The following is a 23,829-nucleotide window of genomic DNA, read 5'->3' on the forward strand; positions in this document are numbered from 1 at the left end:
TCCGGGCAGTGCAATTAACACCAGTGTATCAACTCTCCAGGTAATGAGTCACATTATCAGTACCGTACGATTCAGCTTGTTAACCAATCAGGTAATAAATCGATCAACATACTATAGGTACTAAGAACTGTTTCTTCAACATGTACTAAACAGACCCATTATTGTACAATTACTGTACGGTGAATCAATTTATCAACACTAGACATTAGCCTACTGAATGAATTCATCAGCACTAGGTACGAGTAATTAATCAAAACATCAACACGACAGCTACCTACTTAATTAATTCATCACCATGTTCCGAATCAATTAAAACTCAGAATCACTCTCTTGTACACAAGTCTATCGACTTCCGCCAAGGATGGACGTAAAGCCCAAACCACATTCGGAAATACCAATGAACTCCCGAGGCTAGGAAATTCGAGAATGCGACCGATATCTCCGTAGACCTTGCGGCTAGACCGAGGAGTAGCGGTCATTGAGCATTGAGCATTGGTAATTGATCATTGAGCACCGCCCTCGGATGTGATCAGAGGTGAGCAACTCGTGAGGTGGACGGAAGTAGCAGACGACCGGAAGTGAGCCACAGCTGACTACATAGTCCGAGCAAGGTCTACTACTTCTCCAATTCTAAACAGCCTTGCAGCCTCGCTGGATTGTCGATAATTACAAGTTGTCACAATGTATGTATAGATTCAATATTGACACGAGAAACCCAGTGTATGAGTTTTAGAGCAAATTAGAAAACCTTATGTGAGGTTTTCTATTTGCTAGTGTGTTTTGAACCACCTTTAAACAATGGGCATGAGTTGTCTTCTGCTATCAATAGACAAGTGGTTCCACTGTAATTATCAAACATTTTCCTCATCTCGTCTATCAAGCGCCGCAATACAGGTCGCAGCCTAGTTAAGCTACCTGAGTGATGCTGACATCGCCGAATGTGTGCTGAGTATCACCGGGCGAAGTTCAGCAGCTTGCTGATAAGATCAACATGTATTGGCGCAATAACGTCCATCATGAGCAAATTACCAATCCAAATGCACATACAAACTCGTAATTGACAAATGAAAATCACATCAATAGGGTTTATCATTTTACGCAGAATAGAGTTTACTAAATATGTGTTAACTTTTTTGTGAGTTTTACGGTGGAACTCGGCAAGTATAGTTTTATATTCTACAATATTCTACAATATTCTGGCCAATGGTTTAATGCCCGCGTACAGTCTCCCAGGCTGACAGAGGGTCAGGAGGTTCCATCGGTCGTGTATTGCGCCAAAGAGTTCCTTAATTGAGCCAGGCCAAGCCAGGTACGGGTGAAAAGCCGGCAGAAGGAATGTCTTTGTTTACGTGTCATCCTAACCTAACCCAACCCAACCAACCTAACCTAACCTACTCAAATATACAGTTAAAGAGGCCGCCACTTGGCGCAGTTAATGAATGTATCGGGTGGATCCCTGGAGTTGGCGCAATTCAGGAATACCCAACTACCTGCCGTTCCAGGTTCCATCAGATAGAGCGCGAGACTTCTATGAGAAGGCCCAGTTCAAATCCCACTACTAATCAATGCGTTTGAGCTTCGTGATAAAGCCAAGGTTTGGCCTCAGATACAACCATTAGCTTTAGTAACCTATACGAAAACAAAATTGGATTTGTCTTTCAAAATATAAGACCTTATTGTGTCAGATAACTTTAAGAGCCTTACGAAAAACGTTGTTTAGGCTATATAGGCCTACTACTGTAATTGATATTGACAAAGAAAGCTACATACAACAGCAGTTTGTGAACTCAAAACATTGATTATACTTATCCTATAAATGGTAAATTATGCAACTTGACTACTGGCGACACACGACGACCACAACTCGCTGACTAGACGACAATACTGGGACAGGTGATGTTTACAGTTATTGACCTACACAAGATCAAAGATTCAAGGATAAGTAGGCAAAGGCCACAAACGGGCAACGAATGCAATGTTTACACAGTAAACAAAATCGTTCACAAGTCATCGGATCTAAAAGCGTTCTATTTACCGAGGTGATAGCTTCATGTTGTCGTACTAGGAGACTCGTAAAAAGGCGCAGGAGGTCTACTTTTGGTATAAAATATATAGCATTTAATGTAAAGTCTACTTACGTTTTAGGTTGTTATGTAACAAAATGTAAAATCTTCAGAATAAATAAAAGTGTCACTGAATTACCGTAATAACATTGCGAATTTTGGTTAAGCTTTTTCCAATGTGGTTCAAAAATAACAAAACAAATTGTGAACATATGATTGAAAAATAACAGCTAATGCGTTTGATTTACATATGATGTTGTACAGTATATTAGGAATCCAACAAATATAAACATTGTAAGGTCGCGACCGTTTCCTTTACCCTAAAGTGTATGATTATGACTCTAACCAAGAATCGGGCAATACAACAGTTCATGCTTATTTTGGTTTCAACAAACTTCTAATACGAAATAAATAAGAACAATACGCTATCTAGATTTCTGAAATTAGACAGAACATTACTTTATATTTTAAATTGTCGACTTTCCACTTCAGGAAAAGAGATTGTTTACAAGGTGGCTTAATCGTTATTAAACTATCTTAACTACCCAGTTTATCTTACTATCTGGTTCATCCATGTTTCGCGCAACGGAACGAAGACGCAGAAAAGAACAATGCGGTTCTGTATATGTACTGTAGAAAATGTAAACACCCAGGATAAAAAAATAAGCACCAAACTTAACTGAGCTACTCAGTTCATACAACTAGGATTACTTTAATCAGCTAACTCGGAATAAAATTAACCGTTTTACCATAGTGTGAACTTTTTACCATGGAGAATAATAATAATTTAATCTTCCTTGATATTCTTCAATTCCTCGATGATTGTAGATTCATGGTTTAATCTACATTAAAACAATCGTCACTCGACCACCAATATACAATCAATTGTTTACTTCCATAAGCTTCACCTAGAAAAAAAAAATGTGGCCGTCCATGGGACTACTTCCGAGGCCATTTTACCTATGAATGACCGTGATAATATCTTTACAATGTGTGAATATGTCAGGTTCGTAATCAGTAGTCTTGACATCGAATCGTAACAAACCGATACACAGAATCCACCTGTATCTTATTGCATTATCAATTAGTTATAGAAATCAAAATCTGTTGAAATTCTTGTTCCATCCTCCGCAATCAATCCTCAAAGGTCCTCCAGAACAAAGGAGAGACGTTCTTCTGCACAGCAGCAGCTCGTGACGAACCCTTATTGAGTTGATGCAACCACACATAATTTCAAGCCAGTCGCGTTGTCCCCGCGTTTCTTTCTAACTTTTTAATTACAACCATTTACGTAATCTTGCCTCACTCTCGAGCAATTGCGGTGGAGACTTATTATATGAAGAGACACAAGTCTGACGGGGAAACTCGTCTGCAAAAGAAATGACCTTGTTGCTGGTGGTATACTAATGAAACGAACTGCAAGATTATGAAATCTACCGTGTAAAAGATTGTTACTAGAGCTAGTATTAGGATAGAAGCGTTGACTAATAGAATACAAAAAGGTAGACAAATTGAGAGATCAATTTTACATTCAACAGGTAGTGGAGCAGAACCTCTTGTCAATTATCTTATTTACGATTGGCAGTAAACCGTCAGAGTTCATAAACCCAACGTAAGTTAATACGTCATGTTGATATACGATGGAAGACACTCAATGAGCGGTAGAATGGTATTTCAATTGCTACTTGGACGGTGAAAGAAACCAAAGAATATTACTAGGTTATCTCGAGTATACTTTGATTTCAAAATTTATTTGACAATTTTGCAAAATCCGGCACTTCAGTAGTCCTCATGAAAATCATCCGATGAATTTTTATGCGATTTTGCCGAATCTCTGCAGAATTTAACAAACAAATAATTCGGCCACAAATGATTTCTGTAGCAGTTTCAAATTGTTTTTACGATTTCGACCGGACCATATCCGTGGGGAGGACTAGTAGATTCAAATACACAGCACTACAAGCCGAATAATACATTCAAACACGATTAACTACATGCATTCAACTAGAAGGGAGGCTTTCACAGAAAGTAAACCATTGAATCATGGTCAGAACTTCAGGAGATTGTTCATGATGGATTACTCAGTTCAACGACGAGGATATCTCCTGAAGATAGAGATTCAACAATTATTAGAGCCACAATCAATCTTTTGGTTAAAACAACGCGTATTTTAAACAACCTATGAACAGAGAGTCAGCATATTGGTTGATAACATCTTGTGCAATTTTTCCAGCTGATTATTTAACATTATTTAATCATTCATTCACTCCAAGACCAATGACAGCTGCTATTCCATCCAAAATCTAATTTAGCTGTTGCACTACACAAAATGTCTAACAAACTCCCGACTCTGTTGTTCTGGTGACCCGGAAAAGAACTGCACCAGCAGTGAACGAGGTCTAAACAACGGTCAATTCGTAACGCCTGGGTGTCGCGTTGAGGTAATGATAGATGATGGTTTGATGACAAAGTACCGCTGCAATTGTCTGTAAGGTGTCTGAGCAAGGCTCAACATTGGTTCAGCAGTTGTTTTTTCGATGATTTAATACATGAACATGAATAACAGAATAAATATGTTTCGATTATTTGTTTATCCGCGATTGAGTGGATATTCTTCAGGGTGTTTAATCTCCTATGGGAGCAACCTTAAGCAACCTAGCGGAACCGCAATGACACCACTTGCATGTGTTTACCCCTGTTCAAATAATAAACTACATACTTTAACTCTTTTGACCAACTGATTCTTTGAAGCTTGACAATCATTGCCTACAATTGATATAGACTTTGGATACTTCATGGTATATTTGACTCTATGTCATATTTCCACAATGTAGAACTCTACGCTCTAGCCTAGAATCCCGACGCGTCACTTCAGGCGATTACTAGAGGTCCGCGGCAATATGACATAATACGACATTAGCTAAAAGCCATGGTGATTGGCGGAATTTGATCCTAAGACCTTTTAGTGCTCTACTATTTATACTAGCTGCTTCCTATAGCTAACATAACTTAGCCTAGGTCTAGTATAGATCTGTTAAATGTGGAAAAATATGAGCAATCCAAACCTGTGTTTGATCGAAATACGAATTTAAAAACTAAAGAACCGTCTCCATTCCAATCGAATATTTCTTGGATACACCGATGACTAAATAAAATAACGAGTCATCAAATACCACATTACCCGCCAATTCTTCGTTGTATTTCCCGCTACAATGCTCCGTCGAGTGGTTCGTGAGGAAGCTGCATGGATTGTCAGACAAATCCCAGACGAGACGCACGAACGTCTTGATGGATCTGTGTTACTAACGGTTTTGCAAAACGGAGCCTCAACTTAGGAGACTAAACTTCAAATCATGCACTGGATATCAAGGAACATACGAGTAGATGCTGTTAGCATGTGTATAAGAGGGTTTACCAGGTGGGGTTCCAGAAGCTCACGTGACAAAACTGTTGAGATCACGAGATTTGCCCACAGACGTCTCAGACCTGGCGCGGACCCAGATCAGATGATCTACACTCTATACTCGTCACAACACGGAACTGAAGTGGAACCACGTCAGATATTTTTACTTTTTATACTGGTTACAAACGTGTTTCACCTAGCCAGAGATTGTATGCGTCATAAGAACGCAACAGTTACAGCGACATAACTGTTGAGATAACGAATATTATGTCAATACGTCACTCGGACCTGGCACGATCCGAGTCAAGCATTTTGCAAACAACTAAGCATTGGACTTAAAAAGAGTCGTTTTGAAGGTTAAAACCACGTTCTCCTTCAATGTCCCTATTTTGCCCTATACAAAACATTACTACTCATCTTGCTAGTAGGGTGCCACATACCTATCCTGAGATTTGATCGGAGACAAAAAATTATATTTCGTTTGTTAAGTGATCATCTTCAATTAAATCTCCTCACGTCAACATAGTTTTTGGTTTCGTTTGAAAAAAAATTAAATAATGGAACCATCCAAAGAAATAAACACACAGAAATGAAGCTGGAATTACGAAGTTGTAATGTAGGTGAGATTCTACGATCTTTTAATTGCCGAGTTACTTCACACTACTACTGTAGTTGCTAGAGTATTCATGACACAGTTAGGAATTTGATTTGATAGTATTTCAATTCAAACACTTCGGAACCTCTATCCCCACAGCAGATAAAACCACAGATAAAACAATCCAAGGCAAAAAGCAAGAAAAATCTCACAATATATGAACAAAGTCGACAAAATATACAATTGTGCCTTAAGAATGTGCAAACTGTCAGGATGATGTTTCTGTCCTTGCCGACGTATCCTGGCAACTCCTGCTGGACTCTCGCCACCATGTCCTGACTACGACCTAGATAATCCAAAACAACACACTTCTCGTTAACCTTCAAGTCCTTTTCAAATACATTAAGACACAATCCTCTCAAACGTCACTATCGATTCATTCATTTCTCTTAAGCAACAGAGAACACGAATCCTAGGAACTAATTCGACGGTTACCGACACGATTTAGTAACATCACCTTACAAAGAATCCCATTGTATTTGAATCGAACCCGAAACGGCCCCATAAACTGGTATAAGTGCTAGTGTACATCGTTTAGAGAGAGTAGGCTAAGGTTTTTGGCCATACCTTACACAATGTATTAGCTTTGTTACATAACTGCACGCGTCTACTAGGCAGGAGATGGTGCAAAGCAATGTGTACAACTACCAATAACATACTATGTACAATGTATATCTAAAGGAATTTGAATACACTTTTTAAAGATGTAAATAGTTGAAATGTTTATGAATGCTCAAGATTACGGAAACAGCTGTTCGTAACAAAGCAACACAGTGTATCTTTTTCCATTCTATACTCATCTTGCAGTCATATCCAACCTAAAATAAACAGTTTCGTTGCGCCACTGTCTCAAAAGTAGCGACTAGTCATGTATTTCAGCAAAAACAATAATTTTAGTACTTACAGTAATGTCAAAATCCAAAAACCACCGTCTCCACTCCAGCACTCCACCACGTTATGTCGCACCCTGTCACTAACCTCCTCTAAAGTACCTCTTAGGACCGAAATCTTCCCCAACGCATTAGCGTCATGACTACACAAAACCATCTGATTTTCCTAATGAATGTCCGTGAAGGAAACCCGATCGCGCAGGCAATCGGGAAAACAAGTCAAGTTTAACCTTATCTCGTTCCGGTATTTCACAACAGAAACTTAAAACTATAGTAGTGGATAAACCGACGAATGATAGGAATATACAATAACATCGCATGGAAGATGGATTATAAATTATGAGGAAGACCGCAATGGTCAGTGGCTGCTGATGCTGACCAAGAGTTTGTATAATTGAGAGACGCCAGTACGCTTAGAGGTTATAACCGTACAAAGCTTTACCTGTGACGATAAATACACTATAGTCGGGACCACGTAAGTTTGCAGTTGGTTTCAGCCAATCAAAAGACAAGGCTAGTGCGACGTTGCCACATCACCCGTTGACAACACTAATTAAAATATACAAAGCAATATTTTCAAATCAGCTGGTATTATTAGATTTGGCAACACCGCACCGTTCTCATTGGTTCATTCAAAACCATATGGTAAATAGGCTCCTCCCTCAACTGCAAACTTATGTGGTCCCGACTTTTTTTTTAGTTATGTAGATATTGCATTTACACTTTTGATTTCAGTTCAAAAAATAACTTGTAAAAATAATAAATACAGTAAACCTTCATTGGCAAAGACTTGACTTAATCCAGAGCCATGTGACATCAGTTTGTATACATTTGATCCAGTTTAGCTGAAAATTCGCTTCTGTTCACCGTCAGATAGCTATGCTGAATGAGTTAAGTAAATAATTTTATATTTAGAATTCCATGCTATTTTAGTTGTTTTTTTTATAACCAATTAAATTTAGAATTAATTGGATTAATTCTTAAAATTTATTTGTTTAATCCGGACTTAGGTTAGTTGTGAATCGCTAACTAGTCCGGATCAATGAGCATTTACTGCATTTACAATATCTTCAACGAGTTTTACCATCACTTATGAGCATTATTACTGGAAGAATGATGTTTTGAATATTCATAATCAGTATGCAATAGTAAATGGTACTGTATAAGTGAGCACAAATAATTAACTTAGTGTTCGTACTCACATAATAGGAGTAAATCTTTCTCAGCTTACCTGTAAGAAAACATAAAATTAGTTCTCAATACCATACCCAATTTAATACACAGTGTGGAGAAAATATGTATAAAATACAAATTTATACTATTTTGTATAGGCAATTAAACAGCTGAAAAGACACACCTTCAGCATAAATAGTACAAATAATATTTGTTTATAAGATTTTACCAAAGTATGGGTGTATTTGAGGGTGGTTCTTTAGTCAACTACATGATAAACTCGTGTCGATACTTAAGGTCAACGGCTTGTCAACAAGGTAGCATGTGTCCACCATGTAAACAAGCAAACAGTGATGCATCAACGGTTTGTATGGAGAGGACATTTTGTATGGCAATGTGTTGGATCTAAACAACAAACATATTATGCCCTTTTGCTTATTGAGGAAAAAGGGGATTTAACAATCCGACACAGTTATACACTACCTTATCGAGTCATCATTATAAATTCATTAGCCTATAGACAATATGCACGGTGATGTTTCATGTTAAATATTTTTTTAACGAATTTCCCTAAAGGAAAGTAGCTATTACCGTAGGTGGCACGGAAGACCTGGGCACGGGACCGATTTTTCATTTCGATATCCTTAGAGGCCAAGAACACTATTACTTCAAATTTTTAATGTATATAATAAACGTCCGTGAGCGCGATACTTTGAGTAATTTTATCCGATTTTGATAAAAAAAAATGTCTTGAAGGTGTAGGGCAAGGGCAGGATAAACTTGAAGGAGGTCCCGAACCAGCATGGTTGCTGGACAATGGAAACGGGAGTTTAGGGGGTTTTATGGGGGTAAAAAAAGGTTATCCTCATTTTTGACCCTCGAAACACAAAATTGTCAAACAATTTTTTTTCTTTAACCCATTTTAAAGAACACGACAATTTGTCTTTTTGCGATTATTGGTTACAGTGGGTATTCAAAAATTGTAAATTTAAAATTCCCATGTTATTCTTATGGAGAATAAGTTAACTGTTGTAGTTTGCTTGTTTATGAATATATTTTGATAAAACTTGACAAATTTAAAATTTACAAATATCGACCAACAAAATAAATATTTCAGGGTTTATAAAAAAATATATTTAATATCCGTTTATAACAGGCTACAATATACCTCGTATTTGACCTAGTTATATCCCAAAGTAGTGTAGTTTATTTACTGTATCATTCTATTGCAAAGTCTGAACCCGGTTTTCCAGTTGCCGTAAGTGTTCTAAAATCAACTAAATGTACTCTTCTATTGCACGGTAGATTTTACAATTTGTGTTTCACTCTTTCATTATAATTACAGACAAAATTTATGTTCAGTGAAAAATTCTAAAAGGTAACCAATAAGAATCAAATAGTAAATAAAATACCCTACTCAAACTACACAGTACTAACATTGCATTGTATTCAAGTAATAAAAAGACTATTAATATAAAAGAGTTCAATCTGGCAGTATGGTGACAGTTCAAGTCTTACCTTTACACTATAAACGAATCAGCAAATAAACTATTTTGACGGAGCTCTTAGATACGTCTACTAGCATAAAAGTGACAACACTGTTCCCTACAGGTAATTTCTGCGATAGTGACTTTCCATAGATCGAAATAATGATATGTGGGTACCACCATCTCGCAAATTTATGAAAGTTAATGGGAATTTGCCAACTGTTGCATACTTACTAAGCATTATTATTATCCTTATAAAAAGGGAAAGGTGTGTTAAATTATTACATTAAAACCTTAATTCGCGTAAGATATTAAAAAAAATCCACTTTTCGTACGACTGATTTCACATAAAACTAGCCACTGTACCCGTGATTAGCAACGGGAAGAAAAAGCTTAAGAGAATAATTATTATTCCATGGATCTGTTGTATGTAGATAAACTTTTAGTAATCCACTTAAAGTATTGACTTAAAATATTAACTGGCTACTTTCGTTTCTCAGACATTATTTTTTGGGAAATAAACCATACAAATTCAATAGGTATTTATAAACCTTTTGAAAAAAAGTCAATAAGTTAATTAATTACACACTTAAAAAATAAAACTCCTTATTCACACACTATCAAAAATTATTTATTAAATTAAAAGCATAAACATAACTGTAAACAATCCTACTTTGACAGTTCTAATTTTGTAACACAGCTGCTTGGTTGAAATTAGCAACTGTTGCCATAAATTTAAACAATTTAATAGTGCTGCACCCTGTTGGTAAACTTATTAACTTTTTAATGCTATTGATCATCACATAATCAAATTGTTTAGTTGAAACAGCTAAGATTCTTTAATTCCATTTAAATATGAGTACTCATAAGGTTAACATGGGAAACTCCAGAGCCACTGGGGCGGAGCCCTTTTGACAGATCTGCACCAATCTCCACACAAACCATCCTTCAATAATGCTTTAATGCCTTAAATTTTCATTACAATCTGTCGAGCGGTTTCGGAGTCCACAACGTTCAAATATAGGCCTATATACAAACTTCCTCTTTTATAAATATAGATTAGGTATATCTTTACGCTCTAATTACGTGCATTACTCACTACATAATTATCATTATTTAAACTTTAGCGGACGAACAATATTGCAAGACTTGTAGGATGTTATGACATGCTCCAACACGAAACACGCATTACCGTAACACCGTCAGTTGGTTCAACAAGCGGTGATTAGTGAAACAAATCACTTGAACTTTAGCCAAATCTATCATCGAGAGTGTGTCAAAGAATCAGCTGTTATTTGTACTTTACTGTCGAAACTTCTTCACCTTTCATTACAGCGGGGAGATGAAAGTGGCTTGGGTGACAACAATGCAACAATTTAAACAGATGATCAATTTACCAGCTGATGTGTTGACGATTTATATGATGAATCCATATAAATCCCAAAGTACTCATGAACTTTTGAGAAAACTACGAGTCACACCCCCATAAAACCATATACTTAAAATGTTCGTCATGACGAGAAACCTTGCACAAAACTATCCATTATTTCATAAATTTCCCTAAAATTTTATAAAAGGTCATAATTCTTTTCTAAAGGAAACTTTCCATATACCTAATGTTAAAAAATATCCCAGCTGTACTGCCCTGCTAAGGAGAAAGGCAGTATCTGCAAAAACCTGAAATGTGGGAAAACTGGCCCAAAGTTTTTTTGACAGCTGTAATATGTTTATAACCGTATTCACATTTTTTATCGGTTTTTAGATGAAAAATATCATTTTCCTTCTTTTTCCACTTAAAAACAAAAGAAAATGCATATAATCCATTTAAAAAAGCAGATACTGCTGTTTTACTTAGTAACAATTTACTAATTATAAAGTTGCTGTAAAGCAGTATGTACATACTGCTCTTTTGGTTAGCAAACATCACTAGTTATGACAGCTTAAGAAAGCATTATGTACATACTGCCTTTTCTAGAGCATAACCCCTTTCTTCAAATTACATATACTGCTTTGTTAATTTGAGATTACATTATTAAATTTGTCGTTGAAAGTTGTTATTGCAAAGTTGTAACCAACTGTTCGAGATAAATTCCATTTGTTGTGTTTACTATTGAAATATTAAAAATCTGGAATATATAAATAAAGACAGGGTGATGTTTAATATAATGCATTTCTTCATTAAAAAAATTAGAGTATTATTTAGTACATAAAAACAAATAAAATTCTTATGAAAACTGATTTAAAACAGCTTAATAGTAATAATAGTCTTTAGATTTTAAAGCTACAGTCAAAATTTTGTCACACACAACTTTGTCAACATTTTTTTCAGCCATCCGGAACCATTATTTCCTCTTACGGCCTCCGTCTTGGTTCACAACTTGAGGTACTGGTAGGTTTTTCCAGAAACCTTTCGGTTTTCAGGTAAAATTTTATCTAGCTCTTTCAAAATTTTGTCTCTTTTTAGAGGACAGAATCCTCTTGGCACACCCATTGTTTGAGGAGCACTGCTACCCGCCTTCATGTTTTTCATTTGCAAAAAGTCCAATGTTTTGTAATCTTTATCAGGATCAAAAGTCTGTTTATACTTTAAAACAAAACTTCCTCTCTCAGCTTTGACATGTGCAATTTCTGCAAGTTTTGGTCGAGTAGGACTTTCAATTTCTTTTGAGAAGAGTTATCCCTCCACAAATAAAAATCGTCTGATGTCATTTCAGCCACACAAACATTTCCCTTATGGGTTGATTTACAGGCGCTGACAAAGTCGTTGAAATCGTAAGTTTTGCCTTGTTTCTTTAAGGCCAACTCAATTTGGTGATGTGTAGAGTCTGCAGACATAAATGTGTGGCCACTCTCAAAATACCACAAGTTAATTTCTTCAGCAGATATTTCTTTGCTGTTCACAACATCAACCAAAAACGAGTACAAACACCAGTTCTTTCTTGTTCTGGCTTGAACAATTGTCGAGCCACAGATTAATATTCTTAAAGTCTCTGTACTCCTTAAAAAACTTATAAAAGGAACTGGTCAGCTCTTCTTTGTTGCATTTGTTACACTTAAACACCATTTCATTCAAAAAAGAAAATACACTCACAGAAAAAAAAACTGGTTTAGCTTACAATCACTCATGTGTCAGTTCCAACTAGTGAGGTTAGCTCATGAACAAATCAGACTTACTAATTCAAAGAAGAGCCACACTCATTTCCCTCGTTTTTCACTGCTCTGTTTACAATATTTAGAGTTAGTTTTCAGCTGTTTATTGATGTCACACTGGCCAACCATTTCTATAGAACAAGGCAGTAACTACACAATTAGATGAGTACTGCTAAGTAAAATAGCAGTATCTGTAGGACACTAAATAAGAAAGCAGTAACTGCAGAGCATATACCGCTTTTATTCTTAGTACCTGTACTTACTGCTTTCTTTCTTAGGAAGCCTAGGGAAAGGTAACAGATACTGCCACTGAATATGTGCATAACTAAGAAACCACTGTAGATACGGCTTTTTAACTTAGCTCAACGGATTCAGCGTAGTCTAAAACATGGGAATACATGTATAACTCAATATCGAAAATTTTGCAGATACTGCCTTTTTTCTTAGCAGGGCAGTGTACTTTTTGTTTGTTTGTTATTCTTTCAATTTATTACCTTATTAAAATCAGGTTTGATTATTTGTTTGTATTACTGTATTCTGTTTTGTTTATTTCGGCTTAACTTAACCAATTAACAGTGTTATTAATACTTATGAAGTCAAATGGGGTGAAGCCCGTGGGTAACGGCTAGTTGCCAATTAAAATTAGTTTTGAAATGCACCATATGTGGATTAACCTTAATAAAACGTAGAACAAATTTAGATGCATAGCATGCAATTTTTTAACATAAATGTTTAAACCCGGTTTCGAGTTTTTTTTTATGAAAACATTAAGCTGAGTTGATTTTGTCTTTAAAAAAATTGAAGCTGAGTTGATTTTGTCTAAAAAAAATTGAAGCTGAGTTGATTTTGTCTCAAAAATGTAAACACTTACCAAGAATGTTTAATCGTTGGGTCCTAATTAAATTCATAAACAATTTAAGAGCAATTTAGAACTGACTGAACTATTCATTGCTACCATTCCAAACACGTTGGAATAACTGTCAATAAACCAATTTCACCGGTTTTAGTAGTTCTTGTTCTTATTGTTATTGGAAAGTTACAATTGGCAATTCTTGTTTACGCTATTTTGCTTAAAATACACCACGAAACTTTCCTTTTCGTTTTAACATCTGGACCTAAGAAAGGGTTTGAAACGTATTTACTGTGCAGTAACACATCAATACCAAACCTGTGTAAGCTAAAAAGTGAATTTAAAAGCCTATGATGGAAGTGGTCTAGGTCGAATCGAAACGAAAAGCCTAAACAAGGGTGCATCAATTACATAGTTTACTTTGGATTAGTGAAAAATATAAGCTGGCTTAGTATAAAGGTTTTTTTATGGTTGAAAGATAGACAGATGCACCGCACCTCATTGTTTTGGTTGTGGGAACTTTATCTTTAAAACGGAGAATAGCAACAGTTACAGTAGGTTTCTATTTGAAGCTACTTTAGAAGACATAATGGTATCACTATGAATTCGGAACATAGCTATGTTTGTAGACTATAGTCAATTGTATGTCCTTTGCCTATCCAACCTATTATTTGCAATCAGCTGATTAACAACAAATGTTTTAAATTATAGCATAAGTTGAACAATATAAGTAAATTAGTGAACTAAATCAAACGCTTAACATCCCGAGAGAAGTGATAAGAACAATCTTTCAATATTCCTCACCTATCAAAAATTGAATTCCAACAACTAGAATAGTTGTTACTTACGCTCGTATCCGGTAAACACAAACTTCACACACTAATGTCCACTGCAGTACTCACCCCGAGTTTTGGCGCGTGAATGACAGCCGCGGGTCGCGATCTGTGCAAATACAGCTGATTGGCCTGCTTACATACCGACAATGTGACATAACCATATGATACATATTCATCCCCCGGTGGTGCATTGGGCAACCAGCCGAGCTATTGTTTGTCGTCAATCAGAGTTGAGCCATAAGTAGCAAGAGATATGTAGGTTGATGAACAACAAAGGTAATTTAAAATCCCCAAAGTCCCTGAGACTCACTAGTCTAGATATATCTATGACATACAATGTTATTGTAAATTGAAGGTGGTTTCTTTCTATGTGTCTATTTATGAACGTAAAAACTAATGAACTACGATGAGATTTTCCACGATTGTTGATTCTAGTTTCGGGAAACACTAGCCAAATTGACCTTATACCCCTTCAGTCCGCACTCTAGGAACATCCAAAAATAACCTACAATAATAAACTGTGCTTATTTGATTCCTAAAACAAAAAAAAATACGAAATCATTGTTTTCTTTTTCGTTGATACAATTTTGGTCATTAATTTTTCATGATTTTTTATTGTTTTATTAGTCGTTTTCGGCTTTTGTGTTCCCGGCATCGCTCTATGTGTCTCTAATCATGTCAAGTTTTAGGCTCTTTCCCACCTGAAATCTGATTTCCAGGACTTATTTAGAACACTTTCGCGGGAGTATGGACACTTTCTTTTACAAATCACTGATGGGGAATATTCATTGTAATTCTTGACAATGACATGAACGGAATTCGTCGGAGAATCTGTTGAATGGACGAACGTAAATGAAAAAGGGCATGTGGACAACATCCCTCGTTTTAAGAAAGGCTAGAGTTTTTGGAGAGTCAATTAGGTGGAGACGCTTGCTTAAAGAAACTATTACGATTTCGAACGGCAAAGCAAAAAATTCGTTTCGCCTAACCCCATCTAATTCTAATTTAGACACTTTGGTTATTCATAGTAATCTATGGTGAGAGCTCGGGATCAAAAAATTGGTAGAATAAACAATTATCAAATTCTTACTCGCAAAAGTATCAAGGGCGAATGATACGCAAATCCATTTTGGAGGTTCGACCAACCTTCGAATTTTACCGCCCATACACACACTGGGAGCATCGCCAAAGGACGAACTTTGAGACACACCGCTCAACATTTGATTTACGTTTAAATGTAAAGGTTAGACAGCCTATTAGCATACAAATATCCGCTGTTCACAACCTGTGTCCACCGGGGATGTAATAAAAGTGCCAACTTGTTCATATCCGTACGACTTGTTCTTGCTGATAAATAATATCCCGCGACAAGAATCGCCTCAGGTTCATTCAACCGAGTCTTCCACTGAGATCGGATCTGGTTGGGATGAATTATGATTTCCTCTCATTTTTATTTGTACTGAAATGTCCATACCATTAAGAATAAGTCTGCATCTGACATTTTGTTGAAAACCCCTAATTGGTACGTCACTCGAATGTTTGCTTTTCATCTCACCGTATATAAGATATACAATTTTAGAGGTTCTTGTGTTTACGATTACTCCTAGTTTTCAACTTTAATTAGCACTTGAATATCTAATCCACGAAAATATAATTTAGGTTTTGAAGCTGGTTTGTAAAATGTGGTCGTTGGTAAGGTTTTATGGTGGGAGATGAACAATGAAATCGTCAGTGGGCCTTAAAGGTCAAGAGCGCATTATAATGTTATTTTATTTTCAGCAGAGGTACGACTAGTTGTGCTTTAGCTTGGGTTATAATAAGTTATAGGGCGAGGCTATGATATTTCGCTATGGCGTCGCATCCAAATGAATCCTAATTCAAAATTAAAACAAACAACTCTAGGTCAGCCACGTCATGTGGTCGAAAATTGTATAAGGTTGGCGAGCCTTTTAGGCTCTTCATGCCTTTGGAGCCTTCTTCTGCGTACCCGTCATTGGGAATGACTGCCTCTTTCCCTTCAAAGGAATTCAAAGGCACTCACGGCATTAAGCATTCGTGATCCTAGCTTCTCCAATAGCTATTTTGGTCTGAACCTAGAGGTATGAAATCCTACCAGGGGAACCGTAGTTTTCTAAAAAACTTGAGAAATACGAAATTGCCGCTATGAATCTGATAATTGTCAGAAATAGATGGCATACAAGAAGAATATTACCAAACAATTTTCTGTATGTTTCTCTTCCGTATCTTTCCAATACCTTTCCCAGTAGCGTACATGGTATTATGAATTCCGGAAGACTTGTGAACTATGTGGTAAAATGTCTTCTTCCTTCATGTCACACATTTTTCCTTCTCTCTTTTTGTACATTAAGAAGGAAGGGAAAGAGCAAATTCTAATCTTACTAGTCATGGATTAACCGATACGCAGTTAATATTTCGTAAAACATTGAATGTTCACAGAAAAGTCAAAGTTTGTTTATCAATCTGTTTGCGTCCCTTACAATATATACTCTTGTGGCCACATTTATAATACCGCGAATCTTGTCCCGAAACCGTCTCCAAAAAAATAATGCAGCCCTTCCGTAGGACCTGACTTCCATAGGACATTTACTGTAAAATAGCAAAGCACAAATCACATGCAATACAACATTGATTTACACATTCATTTTCCACACAGTCGATCCATTGTGGCCGCCAGCCTTCGTGAGTCGGAAGCTTGGAATGGCCCGGGTCTGTTCATACGTGTTACACCATTAGGAAAGTCGTCCTTGATCGGTCCTTAGGCGACCCAGTTGATGACAATATACTTGAGTCTTCTTGCACCACTCGCACTCGCTTTGATACGATGAGGGCCCACTTATTATCTTCTGAATGGTACGCGATGTTTGATGTAATTACTTCGTCAATGTAACGCAACGGTTGCTAAATTAATAAGTGTTTCGACAGCTGGTTTTCCAATCGTTCTGCATCTACCTTTAGATGTGTAGACTTATCATCTTCGTTGTAAATTTAAAAAAGGAGCGATCAGTGTCAGCGGTCATGAACTAGACACAAAAAAGAGCTTCGGAATTTGGAGAAATTTGGTTTATATTAATTTAGGAGTAATTTCATGATTTGTGCTTTAGGCCTACTGTTTTGTTATATAATTTTTCAATTAATGAAATAACAAGAAACAAATCTATATATATATAATCCAATGTATGTTTGTTTGTTTGTCCTTTATGGACTCCTAAACCGCACGACAGATTGTAATGAAAATTTCAGGCATTATTAAGCATTATTCAAGGATGGTTTGTGTGACGTTTGGTGCAGATCCGTCAAAAGGGCTCCGCCCCAGTGGCTCTGGAGCTTTCCATTAACCTTATGAGTACTCATATTTAAATGGAATTAAAGAATCTTAACAGCTGGTTCAACTAAACAATTTGATTCTGTGATGTTCAATAGCATTAAATAGTTAATAGGTTTACCAACAGGGTGCAGCACTATAATTTTTTTTTTATTTATGAGAACAGCTCATTTGCAACCAAAAGGTGAGTGAGCGTAGCGAACGAACTTCAACCTGGAGGCGAGTTAGCGTAGCGAACGAGCTAACCTGAAGGCAAGTGAGCACAGCGAACGAGCTCCAACCTAAAGGTGAGTGAGCGTAGCGAACGAACTTTAACCAGGACGTGATTGAGCCATGCGAACGAGCTCATCTTGAAAATGGACGAACATTTGACATAAAACCACTTTAGGACAGGACGACGTCTGTCGGGCCAGCTAGAAATAAATAAAACACGGCCTCTACACAGTGCACTGGTCATAACTAATAAAATGGTCTTCAGCTGATCCATAAGGATGAGAAATCTACTAATGGAGTATGTTTTATCTATGGTTTAGTTAGTTAAATAAAAATTAATGTAATAGAATTACTTAGTAAGCCTCCGACAGAATTCATTGGATGCCAATTACATATTTATGTTGTTAACAAACACACCAACTTGAAAGTGAAAGTAAACCTATATACGGTAGGCCTACTTATTGCATTCATAGAATGTCATAGTATCAAAAACTAATTTGATTTTAGGAAGAATATTTCTATATCAAAATTGGCTCTTTCAACTATATTCTATTTGAGAGTAAAATTGTTACATCTGGTCCATATGGTCGGGATGTCTACCGCGGTACCCCTTACGGTTAATTATCCTACACATGACATATTTATTGTTCTTGCATTTCTTTTTGCGAGTCCTTCCATAGTAAATAAAATAAAATATGTTAATAGTATGTTTGTGGTCGTAGCTAAGACGGAAAATAAGTCACTCAAAGTCCAATTAGTAACCAATACGAGGGATCAAGCATACTTTGAAAATATTTAAAGCAATTAATTAATTTGTCCACGTACAACCCAAAAAGCACAATACTAAATTAAAAAGAAAACAACTAATTATCATTGTTAGTAGTTGAATACAGTTTGAACGTATCAAGTAAACATTGTGTTATATACAGAGGGAAAATATTGACACATTCATCTTTTAATTGTTTAGGATATTTTGATTTAGCTAAGTGACGCGCTTAACGGTACGGTTTATTAAAATGGTATGAACAAAAGCAAGTTCAAAAGCACTTTTGATTTCATAAGTTTTCCGAATTAAAAGTAAACAATCAACAGAAATGGCGAGTTTCACATTTATCCGATAAGAAAAAATATAACTCTAACAAGAACAGATAATCTCATACAAACAAAACTGTGAAGAACTAAAAACTATCAAATTAACTTCAATCAGATGACAAAAAAACTGAAAACTTATAATTTCATTTACATAAATATCTGAAAACCCTTAAATGTAAGATAAAACAATTTATTCCAATCATTATTAGTATAAGAAAAAATTAGCATCAACCTCATTTTTCCTATTGTGTACTCAAACTCAAAATATATTTATACGTTTACTACAGGGAAACGGTCCAAACCTTTACTAGTATAACTTGCTACCTAGTTTACTAGTAGTACCTGTTGTTTGAACACGTAATTTAGTTATAGCCCAAAGACGACTGAGACAACTAAGTACCCATTAATCAACGGCTTTCTAACAAACACGCGAAATAAACACACAAAAGTAACGTCATACAATCATATTTCCTTACTAATCTGCGTAACAAAAATCACCAATACCGTTGCATTGATTTCCTGTGTGGTTACACAATTAACACACTAGCATACTAGGTCAAGGCTCTCGAATAACTAACCTTATGCAAGTCAATCAGTTCCAACAGAAACAATCTCTATACCGTGAGGAAACAACGAGTGATCGACCTTTTGTTAATCGGTTATTCGATATTGGTTGGTTTTGTATTGGTTGATATGATATTGCTTAACTTGTTCAAAATAAATTGAATTCGGGTGGTGTGACAAAATAAAGTTTGTTTGGTTGTGTTAGGTGCGTCTAAGGTAAACTATTGCTTAATCAGTGAATTTATTAATTTTAAAATATCAAATTGTAAAGTAAACAACATAAAAAAATTGTAATTTTATTTTAAGTTAAAATCGTAATCTGAAATTTTAAATTCAGTTTTAGAAATATTTTTCTTCAAAACACATTTAGTTTGTAGTTAAAAGTTAAAAAATTATACTTTTTAAATTATGCTGTTTACGGCTGGGCAGAGAACTTTTTATTGTGTTACTACTGGTTACTACATTGGCTAAAGATACACTATTAAAAAAAAATAATGTTAATTTGGCATGATATTCGCATGTTGTCGAATTGGTTATTGGAAGCTACAGTAGGCATCACATCTATATGGACCAGCTGTCGCCAATCCGTTATTAAAAAGAACATGGTTGTGTGAGCCAGTCATAGAATGTGCTAGTGTCTAAAATTTTATTTTCTACCTTTTTTGTTGCTGACATAGTTGAAGTCATAGACATAGACATCGTAGACAAGAAGTCGTTACCTAAGAAGTCGTTACAGTTTGACTTGGTAGAAAATTTCGTTTATTCGACAGAAATTAGTAATTTACATCAGCACAATCTGTCAGTGGCTCACATCAACTACGAAGATTTCTATTTAAAAACTGGCCTAGACTTGACCATGGGGATGGAATGTCTATTTAGTCAAAGGTTGTAACCAAATATAATACAATAAAAAAAATCAATTTGAGCAACCGCCATAGTGTAATGCTGCACGAAAAACTAAATGGTTTCAGTAAGATACATATAAACAACTTACTAATTAAAAAAAGTATATACTACAGTTTTATTTAAATATGAATTTTAAATGTTACATCGTTCAAACAAATACAAAATGACTATATGTAAATTGAGACAGAATTATGTCAAAAACATTAAGAGTAACATGTGTATGCCTTATACTCCAAATTAAAAAAAAATATTGCAAATAATAAATGCGTTGACTATTGCAAAGTCAAGAAAAGAAATGTAAGATGTAAAAACTTAATGTAAGAAATGTAACTACACAAATCAGGATTACTAAAGCAACAATACTTCTTTAAGCATTATTTTTCTACACACTGTATAACAAAAAGACACTTGGAAGCCAAAACCAACTCACCTTCCAACCTAGGTCAAAACAAACATCCAACACCAACCGGACACAAAACAAGAAACAAGATCCATGAAGTTCACACAACACGAACAAGACTTGTACACAATGCCAAATACAGAGACAGAACAGTGATGTTCGCGTGAAGAGTGGCAAATGACAGAATGTGACCTACTAAAGTGAAGGTGTCAACGAGTACATGTGTCAACTCATGCGACCAGCGACCCGACGATGCAACGTCAGCAAACTGAACGTGGAGCGTGGAGTAATAAGCAAACTCAACTGAGAGCGTACAGTATAATGTATTAATTACTTGATTATATCGCAGACAGTTCTTTCGATACATATACAAATTCTAGTAGATCGAAGACAGGCTGCAGTATATTGTAACAAGACGTAAGCACGCGAACGATGCTAAAAAATATAAGATGATCAGAAAGACGGAAAGGCAAACATTGAAGACAAGAAATTAGTAGATGAATGAATACGTTTAAAGGCTCAAAAGGTGTCTCGTCTTTTATGGGCTAACCGAGCCTTTTGTAAATAAACTTTGTGGCTTAAAAAGTTTTTCATTTTTATTGGCAAACTAATTCAAATTGTTGACTAAAATCGCAAATTGGGCAAAAGTTAATAGTATAGTTGACATATAACTGTAATGAGTCTAAATCCAATAACTCAACAATATATTGGTAAGCATTAAAGGTCAAGCCTTATTAATGACAAGCCTTAACCATGGCGTCAGAGTGTTTAACAAATGCCTCATACTAAGTAAGAATAAGAATGGAGGAGAAAATCATAAGCCATTTCAGAATCCCGTAGAGACAATTTTCTCGAGGTGGGCACAGTTAGTGATAACTCTTTCCAATAACCACAGAGCTACACGATTTTACCAGACTAGGCTATATAAACACTCGCTCTTACAAACCAAGAAATTTAAAAATGTGTCACAACGGAGACAACCTACAATGAATAAATACTATATGAATTAAATTATTGCATAAGAAACTTTCATGGTCATCTCTACACTTTTTAGTCTAAGAGAGAAAAAAAAACACTTTTTCTTGACCTATTCCTAACTCCTTGAAGCTACCGTGATCGTAGATTGATATTAATTTGTCCCTATCGCACTTAATGGGCAAAACTCGCCCCATAGAACATGCTAAGTGTCCTACGATTATCGACGCAATTATCCAACATTAACCGGTATAAGGTCACTCGTAAAAGACACTACTGTAATCAACTTGATTATCTAGCCATAACACGATGTGTAAAGCACATCACAGGGTCGAACTATTGTTTGATACATGACAATTCGCTGTGTCATACTAGACATAACACTCAAGACAGTCAACCCTCACTACCAAGGTCCAAGCCCGGATGTCCTTCCTTCTGCTTTTTACTCCATTTCTTCACTTCCAAGTTGACCTCTGCTCCTTCCAACTTCCCATTACCCCGAGTCAGTTTACAGGAAGTAGATCTGGAAGTATCAATGTTTGATTCGCGTTTTTATTGGTGATTATCTTCTAGGACGCCAAGAGCGTTTGTGTACCGAGATGGTGGAAACTGTGAACGAAATTAGTTTGCCTCTAAAACTTGTCACTTCACATGGTAGGATAAACTAACCTCATAAAATGTTTTTAATGAGGAAAAGGAAATATTTTGGTTCTAACATCCCTCAATTATGTCAAACAAAAAACATTTACAACCTATCCTAATTGGGGTGCAGATCAATTAACAACCTTAAAGTTCCACACAAACTAATAAAACCCGTACTTAGAAAATAGGGCTGATAAGTTACAATACTGACTTTGACATTGACTAGTTACCAAGAGAGTTACCACCTAGTAACACATTTATCATGAGCCACTCATCGAATAAGCTACTGTCAAAATTCTATATCACCCTTTATTCTTTGGTACTAAGACAATTTTAGATAAACTTTCGGTTAGAATTTGTCAACATTAATATTAATTGACAACAGAAACCCTACTGGTAGGCTTAATTCAACTTTGTTTATTTTATCCTATTAGGTGCTACATGTTTAAGAGTTTATAGAACGTCTAGTTACATAGTCTAAAGCTATACTCTCCAATTTAATTACTTTCGTCCCTAGACTACCTACACTAAATCACAAAATCAAATTATTGATGCGCAGTTTGTTGTCACTAAATTATTATTGGGTTTCGAATCTAACTACCTACAATTAAAAATATAATTCAACATATCGTTTCCCTTACTTATAGGCTAAGCCATCAACGTATACTTTTGCCCTACTGGAATTCCAATACAGTACGGCGCACAACAATCGGAACCCAAAATCCAAGTCTCAAGATTATTAACAGAATTTCATCATAACGCATTAATAATATTTCACGCGCCATGAAGCTTCACGGTGCTTTATTCCACAGCAATTTAACGCCTATTGTGAATATACGTTTCGGTCGGACACCTTAATATGCCATTAACACTCGTGTTCCAATGTCCACGTCTTGGTCAACCATGGAGAGCTGATTAGCCGGGGCTGGCCGATAACGTAAATCGTTCCATAAATCTTCGTAGGGAAAGTTATGGATTAATTTGGAAAACGATACTCGGTGTGTAATATGTTTGCTTCCAACAGTATATTTTCATATCACGATTGTTAATGACAACTTAATTTGGGAAGATTCGACTGTCGAAGAAATCCGGCACGAAGGACCAATTTAAATTAAAAACTTAAGATCATCTGCAAATCATATTTTAAGTATTTCCAAAACTTGTACTAGCCATCATTGATCCAAAAT

At 35.8% G+C, this 23,829-nt stretch overlaps 1 protein-coding gene across 7 annotated transcripts in view; it reads right to left on the reverse strand.

The window, feature by feature from the left end:
- The window catches only part of LOC128993993 (elongation of very long chain fatty acids protein AAEL008004-like), a 125,741-nt gene that overhangs the window by 22,983 nt on the left and 78,929 nt on the right, over nt 1-23,829 (reverse strand). The window contains exon 1 of one of the 7 annotated variants that reach the window (XM_054418168.1): nt 21,056-21,174. The exons of 4 other annotated variants lie outside the window; for them this stretch is intronic. The gene's annotated coding sequence lies outside the window, so the exon portion shown is untranslated. Of the gene's footprint in view, nt 1-2,138; nt 2,240-8,213; nt 8,239-21,055; nt 21,175-23,829 lie in introns of those variants that run through there. 2 more of the 7 variants (XM_054418169.1, XM_054418167.1) reach the window with 2 other exon arrangements.

The sequence above is a fragment of the Macrosteles quadrilineatus genome, unplaced genomic scaffold, assembly GCF_028750875.1.
Source record: "Macrosteles quadrilineatus isolate MER2022 unplaced genomic scaffold, UCM_ALF_1.0 Scaffold_5__1_contigs__length_97177068, whole genome shotgun sequence".
NCBI classification, from domain to species: domain Eukaryota; kingdom Metazoa; phylum Arthropoda; class Insecta; order Hemiptera; family Cicadellidae; genus Macrosteles; species Macrosteles quadrilineatus.